This window comes from Cupressus sempervirens, chromosome 1 (genome assembly GCF_028749045.1).
Source record: "Cupressus sempervirens isolate cs-2001-9-10 chromosome 1, ASM2874904v1, whole genome shotgun sequence".
Lineage (NCBI taxonomy): Eukaryota > Viridiplantae > Streptophyta > Pinopsida > Cupressales > Cupressaceae > Cupressus > Cupressus sempervirens.
Window position 1 is genome coordinate 29697920 of NC_143118.1, and position 11002 is coordinate 29708921.

Here is an 11002-nt window from a genome sequence, read left to right on the forward strand (position 1 = left end):
GCTTCTTAAATACGAAAATGTAGCCGTTACATACGTGGAACCAAGATTGCTTCTATCTCGAGGCAAGTTGGAAGATGCTTCTCGTTTGACAATTATGATAGATAGATAGATAAAATTTTAACGTTCACGAGGCTAAAAATAGCCTATGGGACAGCAAGACAACTCAAGCAGACTTAAGTAAAGACAACTCAAGCAGACTTAAGTAGCGCTGTTCGCCTCTTTGAACAACAACAATAATAATAATAATACGATAAAAAGGTTTCCCATTTTGAATGCATAAAAATAATAATAATAAATGGTTTATCATGGAAGAATACGATTTTGAAATTAATCAATGAATGGACAAAGAACGAGAAATATATATTTTTTATTAAAAAATAATAAGTTTTTTATTTTCCATGGATGAATGAAAAGGATCGAGAGACCTTTTTTATTATTAGAAAATATGATTTTTTAATTAATGTTGTAACTATTGCTTTATTTATATTTTAGGATTTCATTTTACTTATGATTTATATTATATATTTTATAAAACAATATAATAGAGCTTTATTCTTTAATAAAATTGTTTAGCCCAATTTATATACTCTTAGATTAGATATTGAAAAAAGATATAATTTTATATTATATTTGTTTATAAAATTTGAACTCAAAATTACTAACATTTATGCAAGGTGCATGTGCATGGACATTTATATAAAAACATGACTTTGTTGGTACTTCTATTAAGAGCAATTATGCAAAAATTAATTTGATATCATGTAAGAATTTGTCCAAGGCAACAACCCAAAATCTACATGCTAATAAATAGCCCAACCAAGAGCGAGAAGATGGACATGAAAAAATGGTATTCTCATCAATATGGAAATACAATATGATCAGTTGAGTCACATACAAAATACTTGATTACATAAAAAGATCAACTACGTTCAATGTAGAAGTATTTGTTTGTATAGGCAAGGCAATAAGACCGTAATAAGAAGATAACTTATCACCCACATAAGATGTAAGCACATGTCCCCTAAAGGTGGATCATCCTCCATTGTGCAGCGAAATATGTGTTGAGGATGATAAGTGATAAGTGCACTAAAGGTGGAGACATCACATAAAGTAAAAATGTGACAACAACTATCACCACCTAAAGTGAAATTTCTCCTACACCATGTGCAAATAAAGGTGCACACTCCAAGGTGTCTCATATACAAAGCACCCACACCTCCCCTTCAGTGCAACTTAGGGGAATGCATTTAAACTCACAATGTAAAATGGGTCTCAACTACTAGGCCATGTTAAGTAACCATGTATGATATGAAAATGAAATATCAATGTAATCTCTCATAAAGTGGAGAAACAGAGGAAACCCAGTGGGAAACTCCCCACAAAAGATAGATGAATACATAAAAGAAATCTCAAAGAAAATGAGGACAAAAATGTTGCCCCCGCCCCCTACATAAGAGAGATGAAAAGGAGGAAAGACCAAGTAGCACCACCCCTGTCCCCTCAATATAGAATGTACACCAATAGTAGATGCTCCAGGATCAATATAAAAAATTGTGCCATTAAATATGAACAAATTTTCTCCCCTTAAAAGGAAACACAATTAAAGGTGTCTATATGAAGTCTCTCTACTTTGTACAAAGAAATCTCAAAATATATGGATTCTCTAAAACCTGATCAAGTGCCCCCATGTTAATGTTGAAAGGTGGCTCCTTCGGATCAGGTGTACTAGGACACACTATTGAAAAAGAAATATTAGGATCTAATAAGGATGAATGCACAACATGATCCAAAGACTTGAATGTCTCCTTTGAAGACAAATAGATCTCCAAATGTCGTATCAATGAATCCACCATCATGCCAAACTATGAAGGATGATCATGTAGAGAATGAAAAGGAGGGTCAGAGTTCTACCTTACAACAATTGAAGAATGATCATCTATATCAAAGAGAAGGTGAATGCCATCAATAGTGTCTCCCAAATCTATAATGTAGAACTCTACAAACAAACTTGCAATTTTTGTCAAGTAGTCATCCCATGAAACTCTACTTGGAAGATAACAAATACCCTATTGCATTGAATCACAAGAATCCATAATTATATCAACACAAGCATCATTGGGAGAAACAACACAAGTGATCGCAATAGGAGGAGATGGAATGAAGGTCTCAAGAATTGGATCACATGCAAGAATACCCAAGTTCAAATAGTTCTCTTCAATTTGGATCACGTGTAAGAGTACCCAAGTCTAAGTAGTTCTCCTCAAAATTTGGATCCAAAGTAGAAGTGTGATCAACAACTAAAGAATAATTTTCATCATCATGAATAAAATCTAAAAATGAGCACAATCTAGATGCAATATTAACCAAACCAGTAGCAATTATATCTCTACTTTTCAAGTCTCTAACAATAACTAAATTGGGACTGAACTCCATAGTCTTCCTTGTTGCACCATTAGTGATTTGATTGATGGAAACAAGATCATTGGTTAAGTGAGGTACACTTAGTACATCGTTAAAGGTTCCCTCCCCAATATCAATGTTTATTTTCTTAATCAAATTCATGTAAGTATGATTTCCCATTATAATTGGTGGCATGTGACAAGTCTCAAATGAAGAAAACATGGGACGTGAAGATTCTTTATGATGAGAAGACCCTAAATCTAGAAGTCATCTCCTTGAATCACAACTTGAATTAGCACTAAATCTTTCCAAGAGGTCACCCATCCTAGTACTACTTTAGCTTGAGTGTGCTTAATTGTAGAGTTCCTCCATGGTTAAGCCTGCTCTTCTTGCAACCTAATTTTCAAAACCTTAAGTAAGTGTCGTGCCTTATGAACCATTCATTAGAAATCCCCTTAAGCTCATCAATTGATAAGTAGGAGATATTTTCTGGAGTAGGTCAAATTATGATATTGAACTATCAAGAATTAAATATTAGGTAATTTGATTCAAACTCATTGACCCATGTTTCCAAATTGGCTGAAATATGAAACCAAGGGATTAATGTATACAAGAAGATATAAAATTAATTCTTGTAATAAAATTCATGGTGTAGCATCTCAAGAAAATGAATCACTTTAATGATGCTTTAGATACATATAAATTTATTGGTAAAAGGAATAGATATTGTTGAAGTTGATAAAAGATCAACCCCAAAGCTCCCAAGAATCACCTGCATGCAAACACCTGTCACATAAGAGAGAAGAGAAATGCTATGGAGGATGGAATTGCTAGATCCATAGATGAGACATTCTTGATGAGAAAAAAGAGAGATTGCTATATCAAAAGTGAATTGAAAAATTACAAAGAGATCAATCCTTATAAAAGGAGATAAAAAAATCCTAACAGGTAAAACCATGGTTGCATGATAATAATTAATTGTTATATGCCTAAAGTTTAGCTTAAGTAAACTACAGATAATAAGTGACTTAATAATTAAATCAAAATTATTTAATTAATAAGGCAATATCTTATTACTTTAAAAAATATGTTTATAAAAAGTGAAAGATTGTTGTTTTTTATATAAAAAAACTTAATTCAATCACCAAATGTTTCCAAATTTGGTGAAAACTAAAACTAGCGGATTGACATACATAAGAAAGTATAATAGTAGTGCTTGTAATACAAATTATGGTGTAGGCATCTCAATAAAATGAATCATTTTAGTGGCATTTTAGATGCATATAAATTTATTGGTAAAAGAAATAGATATGTTCGTAGAAAGTGAAAGATTGCTCTTTAAAAAAAAAAAAAATTAATACAATCACCAAATGTTTCCAAATTTGCTAAAAACTAAAACTAATGGATTGACATACACAAGAAAGGATAAAAGTAGTTCTTGTAATACAAAAGCATGGTGTAACATCTCAAGAAAATGAATCATTTTAGTGACCCTTTAGAGACACATAAATTTATTAGTTAAATGAATAGAAATATTCATACAAAGTGAAACATTGCTCATTTAAAAAAAAAATAACAACTTAATACAATTCCCAAATGTTTCCAAATTGGCTGAAAACTAAAACCAGTTGATTGACATATACAAGAAAGGATATAAGTAGCATGCTTCTAATACAAACTCATGGTGCAATATCTCAAGAAAATGAATCATTTTAGTGACACTTTAGAGGCTCATTAATTTATTGGTAAAATGAATAGATATGTTCATACAAAGTGCAAAGTTGTTCTTTTAAAAAGATAAACAACTTGATACAATTCAATGTTCCACATGGTTTGGAGACATTTACTTGGAGGGATAAGCAAACATGTTTCAAGAACAAAGGCACTTAGGGCCTAGGTTTGGGAATGCTAATGAGGTAGTAGTATGGAGACGGTGGAAGGCAATGCTAATATAACGATAACACATAAAACATTACTATAGGCACTTGAAAAACTACTATTAGTTTTTAAAAGATAAAGATGTATAACATAATATCTAGACTCTAGTACCAATAATCATTGTTCAATAATTTAAATGATAAATGCCAAATTCTACTCCAATTTTTTTCTCTTCTTTTTAAATATATGTATTAGATGTTATATCAAATAGTTTCCCTTATTTTGATCTTATAGTTTATGATTTTTGCATGGGAATGGTATTTTTTGGCAGGTATATGATAAAGTTTGTTGTATGATTACTCATAAATTACTAAATAAATAAATATCATTCATGAACAAAAATAACAATACTTTCATTCCACTTTGATGTCTTGAGTAGAATCCAAACTTCCCCAAAATCTCCTAATGAAACAATCAGATTCACCTATTCCAAATTATAATTTTGTCTTCCAGCAGTCCATTTTGGGGCGAGCTGGGTGAAACTAGTCCCCCTTGAGGCACATGCCCATAGCATATACACACCATTCAAACCTAGGGCGGTTTTGAACACAAGACCATGGGGGTAATCCACTTCCTCAAGCTCGACCCCTACACCACTAGTTGGACTATGAAATATTGACCAAAAGTACCATACTATAACTTATACTAGTATTTGAACTGCCTAGGTAAAACATATAGAAAAACTACTTTTTATAAATGTTTATATAAAGACAACTAAATCAACACAAAAGATGGAAAGATAAAATAAAATGATCACCACTAATGGAAATAGTGATTTGGAGCATTCTAGACAAAAAGAAAATCAACATCTTTGAAAAAATAATTGATTTCTTTTATATCACTTGTAGTTTTTGTCTTTATATTGAAGTAAAAGTCGGTAGAAGAAAATTTTGTTGAATTTATCTTAGTTGATAGCAATTAATAACAATGTCATGTGGTATGGTCAACCTGCAAATTCAAAAAAAAAATTGGCAACTCTACAGGCAAATTCCACAACCTTGCCAAAATCATTGCAGCTTGTGCCAAATGGGGATTTTGAATCCCAATTTGAGAATCCTCCAAAATGTAATGGAAAGGAATTTATTTAGATCTTGTTGGACTGCACGTATGCATACTGTGGAAACGTCGTCTGATAGAATGACTCAACGATGAATGACAAGATTACTTATTCCAAACAAATGAAATGGTAGGTGTGATGCATTGTGTTTTGATGATCCCAAAACAGGATGAAAGATCATTTTCTTTTACACATTAATAAAAATTATAAAATTTGATTGAAGTATGGCGTAGCCCAAATCACATTCGTTCATATTCAATTCCTTTTCTCATTAATGACTTTACAACCCATTAATGGTTGCTGAAAAATGTGATCCTATGTGAGCATCATCTAGATCCAATGAGTGCTAAGTGTTCCATTTATTGTAATGAGAAATGGATTCATGTGAATCACTACTCATGAAACATGAGTGAATGAGTTTGCCTCAAAAACTACACAATTAAATCTAATAGTAATATCACAATTTGACTTGCTATGGAAAAATATCTCTTACTTATCAATGTGATCATCCCTTTGACTATTGACAATAATACAATTTGTATCTAAAATATCACTATTAGTTGAATTTGTAAATTTCAATTGTTATGCCAATAGATAAACAATTGTAACTAAAATTTATTTATTTTGTTTCTATGTCATAATTTGATAAATTTGGGTATTTAAAGAAGTTTAGCATTGCTATTTGTAAATGAGATATGTACTAAACAATAAATCTTTGTAATTTTGAAACTATTAGAAACCGTCATCTTATTGAAAGGGTTAACTTAGTTGCTAATTTTGTTTAACATTTTCCGTTTACATCTCAAACATATTATAATAAGGAACAAATATTGTGGCTGTATTTTATTTATTTATATTTGTTGCTGCAGCTATGTATAGTTCTCATCCACTAATAAGCTTGCATGGCTTCATGCACATAGAACTCAAACAAAGCTTACAATGTGATATGTCAGGATATGTTGCAGAGTACATTAATTCATAATTGTAAAAAAAAATCCATTTAAAAAAATTTATATCCCGTACTTAATTGACATTCCTTTAGGCATTATGTCAGTCCTGGTGCTTCCACATTTTGTATATATGCTTACTAGGGCCATTGCAGCGACAACATCTGATAAAATATGTGTACCTTTTATGCTTCGATGGAACGTCCATACTGGGTTCCAAAGGATAGGCAAGGAGGATGCAAGTAAAGGTTGAGGAATTCAGTTCTACACCTGCCAGTCACATTTTCTTCAGATTTTCTAAAGCTATTTAAACAAATCCATTGTGTGCATATACGGCGATCATTGGAGTATTTTTTTTTGGGCATTCTGTCAAACAGTTCATGTGCCTATGCATCCACATTTTGCATGTCTAGAAGAGCGGTTGTAACCACGTCTATCTAAACAATGTCCTTACGCTGATGGATGCACATTGCCTGTTCAAATCTCCTATTCTGGCACAGGCGGGGAGGACGCTGGCAAACGTTATGGAATTTGTCTTTAAACCTGACAATCGCATTTGCCTGAAAGTTTATATCCTGCAACCATTGCAGTCAATGAGAACACATTTCTTTGAGGCATATTGTCAAACAATTGGCATGCCTTGTCTATGCTTTCACATTTTGCATACATGTCAAACAAAATCCGCGCAAATAAAGGATCAATTACTATCTGAAGCTCAAAATAATCTTTTAGAACAAATTGCAGGCATTGGCAAGGGCCATGGCGGTTGCTTCCTTCTCCGTACCTCTTCAATTTACTTCATATTAAAATTATAATTCGAAACTGTCCGTCTTCTACGAGCCTCCTTATACTTGCTTGCCATTGTCCTCTGCTGAAACTAGGGTTTTCAATACATTTCGAAATAAATTCGACAAGTCATAGGATTATTAGAGCAGAATAATTAAGCTACACAGATGCAGAACAAAGTCCATTTTATTTATATCCCGCACTCGATTGAATTAAAGTAAACTACCCATAAATGAGAATCGCCATGACAAAGCAGAATAATAAGATAAGGTTGAGATAAAGACAAGTAGGAGATAGTTTCTACAGTTGCATTGTTTTTTTACAGTAAGTTAAATTGTGATATTGTTATAAGGATTTTAATTGTGTAGTTTTTGAATCTAGAATTCATATTTCATAAAAATAAATATAAATAGAACACTTAGTACTCGTTAGATTCTTCAGAATTCAAATAAATAATATACATCGGTTGAAATAGCTCAGATAGAAAATATGTGAAATTGTAATTATTAGCAGGACCTATTTATAAGTAAAAAATGCAGTGCAATAATCATCTAGCAATAACAATAAAGATGTATTATGTTTAAAAATGATTTAGTCATTTGAACATGTTTGAATAAAAATTAATTTTTTTCAAACGTCAAGATGGCCGAGTTGGTCTAAGGCGCCAGTTTCAGGTACTGGTCCGAAAGGGCATGGGTTCGAATCCCATTCTTGACAGTTACTTTTCGCCCTGCCTGAATAAAAGCCACAAGCATAGACAGACGACGTATTTTAATATTCGCTATCTCTTTAGACCGTCATAAATTCTTAAGATTGGGGGACCATTATTTTGCCCTTTAAATTATTTTAAAATCTAAAAATGAAAGAAACCAACCTCTAAATTAAAATATATTATTAAAGACTCCAATGTATTCTTCCTATTGTAATCTTTAAAAATGAAAAATCAAATTTAAGTATATATAGTGATGGAGAGGACAATTTCAAAAATTATGAACTTCATTTTGTTTCCCCATACTTGTAGTGTAATATTTGTGATAGTGTATGTTTATTTATAAATATTGTGAGCATTTAATAGAGTAGATATGTGAAAATTAAAAGATGTATAAACATGAGTCAATTTGTGTGATATTTGTAATTTTGATGTTGTATTTATAAGTACCTAGATGAAATGAGTGTTAAGGGTTCCATTGATTCTCGGGAGATGCATTCATGTGAGATACTACTCATGAAATATGGCTCAACAAACGAGTTACACTAAAAAACTATACACTTGAATCTTGATAGTACTATCACAATTTGACTTGTCATGGAAAGTATCTCATACTTATAAAAATTTAGTTTAAATTGATTGTATTAGTATTACTAATGATTAGATTTAAGATTAGTAGTCCAAATTGGTTGTGTTATTAGTATTTAGAAATTAAATATTGGTAAATGTTTTCAACTAGTTTTTGAATTTTTGAAAATTAGAAATTGTTAAATGAATGTTGTGATAAAAAATATAATTTTTTATTTTGATTTTGTAATGTTCCCATTTCCAATCAATCCAGTGACTATGAGATTAGTCCATCACTTTGATCCTCATGGGCTAGTCATTTGGATAGATGACACATTGCCTCACTATTACCTTATATTTTGAGACATCTCAAGTGCAAAGCGATTACTAGCCAAGTTTAGGAGGCGCAACAACTTTTTGTTTGGTTCAGTTTGAGAGACATACTATTTATAGTAAGTTAATTATCACAATAGTTACTGTATTTGGCAATTGCTCCCAGAGACAGTCATGGTACAATGCAATGTCATCAATTGGAATTTTTTGCTACCTTTGTTTGGAGTGCTTCTTAGGACTTTCTATTAATAGTAAGTCAGTTAACATGGTTGCTAAATTTAGCTGGGCACCTGATGACCAATCAAGTCCCCATTTGCAATGACAATTAATGGTCGACTCATGAATTATTAAAAAGTTTATAGTTAATGATATTAAATAACTTATAATGAAGTTATTTAATAAAGTCACTTTAATGATAATTTAAAAAGACAATGAGGCCATGCCCCATTAATTAGTTCTTTAAGAGACTTAATTTCATTTTAAATGGTTCTAAGTCAAAGCCATGGAAAATCACACAAAATTTAAATAACTTAAATGAAACAAAATCAAATATGTGGAAATATATCTTTTATCCCCCATTGGCAAGATATGTGTTTGAGCACTCATAAGAAAGAACAAAATGAGACTTGAGTGTCCATTTTCACATATTGAAGTGATCATTATTGTGTTTTAATACATAGTGAATGTTATGAGTTTCTCCAACAAGGGTTTCAATGTCTCAAAGGTTTGTGCATTTACAACATTTAATTGCATATTGAAGAGTTTTGCGAGTGATCATTTTGGCTTTATATCCTTCTTCCTTTAGCTAGCATTTGCCCATAATATGGAAGATTAATCATCATTTTGAGAGCATATATCAATGGTGTTTGGGGGTTTATTGTGCAAGTTATGCATTAAATACATATGGTGATTAGATTATTGTTGTATGTTGCAAGTTGAAAGAATATATCAGACATTCATAGTCAAGTCCTAGCTAGCAATTGACCCACATGCTCATTGTGAGATGAATCATTTTCTTTAGAGGGTTGTTTGGTGCTTGTTTCAAAGTATTTGGACAACTTTTATTACTATTCAGTAATTCTAGGAAAAATTTATACTTTTCCTGATCTGAACAAACATTCAATAATTTGGAAACAAAAAACTACACTAGTCACAATTGTTGCCCACATTTACAAAGATATGGTGTATTCTTCATTCTAGGTATGAATCTTTGCAAAGAATTGTTGTACTTACATCATCTAGACATATATTTTGAGCTACTGGATAATAAATAAATAAATTATAGTCCATTAAATTTGTAACAATAGTGACACAATTGTCATTAATTACTTATTTCATTGTAATTCCAATTTGCTTTTTTTTTTTTTAACTTTCACATTGCAAAAGCTTTCAAAAATTATTAAAAAACAACTTTTCTTCAGCATAGATGAAGTTAGAGCCAATAGGGCTCCTTACACATTTAATATGTTTTTTTGAACCTTCCATGAGTGAACTTTATAGATTCAAATGCTTTTTGCCAAATCAATATTACAAAATAATGATCTATGAAAACATGGAAGCATGCAATTTATATATAAACATTGACACTCTATGATGCAATATAGATGTTATATCTCCTTGAATGATAATGCACATTGTGTGGATCATAATGAATTAGGACATGCTCTTTTATACAATACCTTAGTGTACAAGTTGAAATAATCTAATTCAATGGGCTCACATTGACTAGTTGGAATGAGGGAAAATAGGCCTAGTTTAAAAAATATTTTCCAACATTTGTGGAGCATTTTCATGGTCTAAGAAATCAAAATAAGTATATTCAATAGTCAGTGGATTTGATCTAAATAAATTGATGGATAATGTAGATGGATTAGGGTTGGTTTTGAGGATTTGTGAAGATGGAATTTATGTTTGAATATTTTTTTGACTTCCATGAAAGAATAAATATTGTACGCACTAGTAATTGATTAGTAAAACCCCCATTATAATAGACTTGATACAAAGAGGGGAAGTGCAAGTTATGTTTTTGGCTCCAACTTGAATTGCATATGAACTACCATGGAAATGGATGTAAGAGTAAAAAAACAACCAATACGAAAATAAATTATTCTTGCTCATAGAAAGGGTGTAAGCACTCATACACACACATTGATTCTGTCCACTCTCCTCATAGTAAACATTTTATTTCAAAGCTTGAAAGCACATAAGAAATTTTTCAATGAGTAACATTTGTAAACCATTAAAAAAATTAGCAGAAGTACAAAT

At 31.3% G+C, this 11002-nt stretch overlaps 1 non-coding gene across 1 annotated transcript; it reads left to right on the forward strand.

Annotated features, from left to right (window-relative positions):
- The first annotated feature begins 7764 nt into the window (after window positions 1-7764).
- TRNAL-CAG (transfer RNA leucine (anticodon CAG)) lies at window positions 7765-7845 on the forward strand. The gene has a single exon. It is a non-coding gene; the product is annotated as a tRNA-Leu (tRNA).
- The last annotated feature ends 3157 nt before the right edge of the window (window positions 7846-11002 follow it).